We start from the raw sequence: 6,000 nt of genomic DNA on the forward strand, positions 1-6,000 counted from the left end.
TTAATAGAGGCTTTATTGGATATTATTTAGCTGGTGATGTTATTTACCTCTGTGCCATAATAAGCTTCAGCTGGCCATTTCCATGCATTAAACCTCATTTAAAGGGACAAGATATATTTCTCCAAGCCTGGTTAATGAGATGCCCTTTAATGAGTTCCCTTGCTCTGTGGTGCCTCCACCAGTGGCAGTGGTGGAGTCTCCTCCTTTACTATTAAAGAGAGAGTAAGCAGTGACAACAGAGATAAGATCTGCCTGCCTTTCTAGGGCACTGGGTCCTTGACAGGTGATCTGATATGTCATCCCCTGACACTGGCTCTGTAACCCATTTCAAACAAGATTCTTCCTCATTAATGTTCTACTTCATACATATAGCCAGAGGAACATCTAATAGGCTTGCCAGGATCCTATACCCTCCCAGTGATGAGGGGGGACGTGGCACTTACTAGGAGTTGTATTCCAGCGCTCATGCTCCAGGCACGATGATGTCACTTTTGGGAAGTAACATCATCACACTGGCAGTGGGTGTGCTCCCACAGTTCACATGGGGTTGATTCACCATGTTGGGCTCCAAATTTGGCCACTGCAAAGCACGAGAGCATGCCCACTTCTGGTGGTGATGACATCAGTTGAGGCAATAACATTGTCGGACCCACCAGGGAGCACCCATTGCATGCTTGCCCAGGAGGTTTCTTGCCCCCTGGGCCCATTCCCCATGCCTTTTCTCCCCACCACCCAGGGAATCAGTGGTAGGGGGCAGAGGCTGGGAGGGGGGAATCCCCCACCCTCACTCAGGGAATGGGATCCCTAAGACACAAGGCCCTTTAAAAGGTGGCGCCCCTGGCACTACATGTGTGCATGCTTCGTGCGCATGCTCCTGGAACCGTGCAATGACATCACTTCCATGAAGTGCTGTCATCACACAGGGCGCAGCCGCCCCTCCCTGGTGATTTGGGCCTGCTCGCCTCTTTTGCCACTGATGACTGCTTGTGTTCCTGTTCCTGTCTGGAGTTGCCTGCAGTTATGGTCAGTTGGAGAAGTTTTTCTATGCTGTTATGTCTCCTTCTGACTGCTACCTGACTGCTACCAGGCTAGGGGGCAAGCAGCCCTAAGAACTGGATACTATGATGCAGTGATTTCAGGAATAGTTGATCATGCCAAGTAATAGCTGGTCAATTGACAATATCTGATTGGTCAGTTAACAGTGCAATCCCTAAGTAATGGCTTCAGTGACATAGAAAGGTGTAACTCTATTTAGGATTGAACTGTTAACTAGTCTGCCAACCCTAAATAGAGATCTCAATGCTTCTCAAAGAACCTGATCAAAATCCTGCTAAGCTCAATACCACCCCCCCCAAACATACACTGATGAGAAAGTAGGGCATTCTTTCTACAGTACCAGATAAATACCTAATATTCTTAACTGGAGTCATCATGTAAGAAGGATCACTACTTGTGAGTATAATTCTCAGCTCCTCCACTGGCACTCTGTCTAAGGGAAACTAACTTTATCAGTCATAGTTTATGAATAGAAACATGGGTGTGTCTTTAAATGTGGAAACTTATGATAGGGAATGATGAAGAAAATCAACTACATAAAATAAACACTGTCATCTTGGCTGGCTGTGTAAATTGCTGCTTGAATGTTTCCTGAGGTAGTCAACATAAACCAGTCTGGAAACAGGATATGGTAATAGGAGACATTAGCAGGCTGATACCTGTGATTACATCTCTTCAGGGACTAATACACAAACCGAGGCAATATAAGGGTCTTTAGAGAGGTTGCTAACCTTTATAGGCCCCTGTCATTCATGTAGTTAATTAATCCAGCATCCTGCCATAATATCAAATTTACAAATCCTCCCTGACAAATGGTTAGCCAGGTTTTCTTTGAAAAGGAAGATAAGAACCCATCTCCCATAACAGCTTGGTTCATTGCTGAACTTTTCTTACTGTTATCAATTTTTTCCTTAACATTCCAACATTTCCATAGTTTAACTAATTTCTTCTTGTCTATCAAGCAATTATTCTCTTAAAAAGAGATATTGTTTACATATACAACAACATTCGATTTATATACCGTCCTTCAGGACAACTTAACACCCACTCAGAGCAGTTTACAATATGTGTTGTGTGTCATTATTATCCTCATAACAATCACCCTGTGAGGTGGGTGGGGCTGAGAGAGCTCTGAGAAGTTGCAAACTGTCAGTACATCTTCTGAGTATTCTCTAAAAGTACCCAGCTCCTTCAAAGATCCCCTCTGACATTTCAGTACAAGTCCATGTCTTATTAACTATCCAGTACACAGAACATGAATTCCTATACTTAAATCTTGAATCTGAGCTATTTATTTTATTTGTTAGATTTTTTCCAAACTCAACAAGTACATACAAAGCAAAGTATAAAACAAGAATTTTTTAAAAACTACAATATAAGTATAACAAAAACAAAAATACCAACATAATTCTGAAACTGAAATATCAGCATATTGGAAACCAGGAAACACCTGAGAAATCATCTACTGGCAAGGTATAGCAAAAGATGGTCAATTGAATCAATTTAACTTGCATTAATGGGAGTATAATCTGTTTAACTGACACAACCTACGGCACTGTCAGCTTCTCTGGATTTTGAATAGGAAATGAAATTAGAAGAGTCAAATTTGAATGCCATTGTCAGCAAGAAAGTCTGTCCACACACACACTCCAGTAACCTGCATTGTATGTGCTCGCGCTAAACACTGCAAAGGAACAAGGTAGCGCAGGCTGTGGTGGCCACCAGCTGAATCTAACAACCAGCATCTCAAGCGATCTCATCTCTGCAATGAAAACATCTCTTTTGAAAACACCTTTGCTGTAGGAGGAGAGGCAGAAGAATCTCTGTGTGTGAAAAGTACACAGAGTAAACGCTGTTACAATAAGGGCCAGAGGCAGGTTGCATTTCCAGGGTTTAAAAATATTCAATTCCACTGCAACTTAATTAATCCCAAGGAACTGTTTACTTTCCCTTTGTGCCTGGAGGAGAACTGTAGCAAAAGGGTTTATAGTGCATCAACATAAATGCTGCTTTGAGGGCCTGCCAGCCTGTAGTAGCCTTACTGTGAGGTATGGAAGGCTGTAATTGGGCAAACTGTGGGACTGGAATATATAACTCCAAGACTAGAAGGTTTCTTTTTCAGTACTTTTAAAAAAAATACTGCAATTGATTCAACTTTGATTTGCTAAGAAACCACCTCTGCTGATCAGCTCTATTCTTATCCTTTTGGGTCTGAGCAGACTTGAAACTCATTTCAGTCACTTACTTGTATTCTTTAGGTACAAAACATTTAAGAAGAAACATCCTGAATCACTTTTCAGTGCACAAATCATATGGCAACTGTGACCACCTGTATCCCTTCAGCCCCCAGCCCCCCCATTGGTTAGGCCATGAGAAAATAGCTTGCTCAAGGCCTCTCGCTGAATCTCAAACAAGATGCTAATACCAGATTCCCTTGCATTACACAAGTCCCCAAAATAATTTCCAAGACAATTTTACTTTGATAGCTGTTCTTTCAGATATAGTGAGCTGTTGTAGCATAAACTGGCTGGGTTGTAAATTAGCACTCTCCTGGTTCAAATCCCACTACTGCCATGAGCTCAGAAGGTGGCCTTGGGTAAGCCACTCTTTTTAGCCCCAGCTCCTCAGCTGTATTGTGGGGATAATAACAACACTGACTTTGTTCACTGCTCTGAGTGGCCACTAATCTGTCTGGAAGAGTGCACTGTTATTGTTATTATATTGTTCCCTCTAAATAGAAACTGATCTTTACGTTTTAGATTACAGCTATTTCAAGATATTTACTTTATATTTCACCCCAAAACATTTTAATTACTTCATTTTGGTCCTAGTGTATTCAAAAATGCAACTCAAGTTAGGATACAGTGCTGCAACCTGTCTTGATAGCAGCTGCATATCAAACAGTAAACTGGGAATATTATACTTTCTGGTATAATGGTACATCAATAGCAGCTGTTTCCCACAGGATATGGCTTGAGGAAACCAGCAGGAGCAGTCCACACATTTTTGATTGTGCCCTTCATTAGGCTTTACTTAGACTGTTCTGAGTGTGTGTGTTTGGATGTGGGTACCTATTAAAGAGGTATGTGCTCCGCCCTCAAGTTTCTGTATAATGTCTAGACAGAGATAGTATAAGGAGCATTGACTGCAAGTACATTTCCCTACAATTTATTTTATATATTTAAAGCATTTATTAGCTGCCACTCTACCTTGTAGAACTCCAGGCCGCTGACAAGGAGGGTTGCTAATTTATGTGCAGTAGTAGGCTGGAGCCCTTCCTCCTCATGAATAGCTCAATTGGCTGTGATGGGGTTCGACCTGCCTCTGAAAAAAGACAGGTTGCTGCCCTTCCTCACAAGTGCATCCTTCCAAGAGGAAGGTCTGATCTTGCTTCCAGTTGAGCTCTAGAGGATCTGCTTGCAAAAAAGAGTTACAGCCTGGCATCTTCTCTGACACCAAATCTATTCAGTAGGGCAAGTACTCATGAACTACTCTTTGTACCTATAAATATAAGTAGCATGAGAACTTAGCAGGTGAAAGAAGAACAAGCTCAAAATAATTTTCCCCTCTTTGTCCCAAGGAAGAAATCACCTGCTGCGAACAGAGATAACAAATGGGTCAGAGTAATGCAGGTACATTACAGCACCTCGCTCAAGATCCCAATGTATTTGTCGGTGGAGATCTTTGGGGCACTTTGCACTTTGGGGCAATGAAGAAACAGAAACACAGTCACAAAGTAGTCACTTCCCCTGTTCAGCTGCCATTAGCCATTTGCCACCCTTTGCATTTCTGTCCTGTACCTGCTTATCCTGACAACAGGTGACACAACGTAGGCTCTGTCACATATGCAATCTGCCAAATGAGAAAATCCAACATTTCATAATCAGAGGTCTGCCACAACTGATCTAGTTACATAGGCAAAACAGTGGCATTAAAAGAACAGGGAACAGTACCAGGAAAAAAATTAACAATAAAACAGAAAACAAACAAAGGATGACTTTTCCCCCTTATGCTTTCTGAAAACTGATGGGGTAAGATTCAGGTGTTAGTGTCATACTTTTGGGATCAGGACAGCAACAAGTAAGAAAGGAAATGAACTGGTTTAAAGGAATTTACCTGCAGCTCCAGTTAATGTCAGGTTCAACCACAAGAATAATAGATAGGCTGTCATGTAATTTATGGATATAATAAAACCATTGAGGGTCACTGATATCCTCAAATAAACCACAGACATCATCATGAATGACTTGTCTCCACTATCGGGTGTAATTTCCTGGTGTTGGATTGCTGTGTGGCAACTCACATCACAGGCTAGAAATCTCATTACTATAGGCTCTTACAGGAAATTGTTTATATTTATTTATTTTAAATTTTAAAATCCACATTCCACTTGCGTGATTTGGAAAGGCTAGTTTCTAGAGTTTCAGGTCATTTTCCTGTAAACTGACAGCCAAGTATATAATCCTGGAAAAGGGGGCGGGGGGAACCACCACCAAAAGCCTGGATCAGAAAACGTAACTTGAACTTTACTTATAAAAACCTTACTATCCTCAAAGTCTGTCTTTTTATGTCTGTCTTCTCTCCCTTATTCTCAAAAAATGTGGGAGAGATTTTTCCTTGAGGTTTAGCTTTATTAGCTGCAGAGATGTAACTAACGAGGGCTTTCTTCTCTATTTGTTTCAAGACCTTCAGCTCCATTTTGTATTTGTAAACTTGAAGTTTATTAAAGTTTATCTTTTTTCCAACTACCAGCACATCTTAAAGGGAGACGGAGGGTAAGATTTCAAATCCAAACTGGTGAGCACAGAGGAGAGAACAGAAAGATACAGTGTAGAAGATGGGGAGAGGGTAGTGGCAAACAGTTAAAAAACTGTACATGTTATTGGCCAAACAGTTCCACAAACTCAGGTCAATTATTCACAGAATCACAGAGCTGGAAGAGGC

Source organism: Eublepharis macularius, chromosome 5 (assembly GCF_028583425.1).
Source record: "Eublepharis macularius isolate TG4126 chromosome 5, MPM_Emac_v1.0, whole genome shotgun sequence".
Lineage (NCBI taxonomy): Eukaryota > Metazoa > Chordata > Lepidosauria > Squamata > Eublepharidae > Eublepharis > Eublepharis macularius.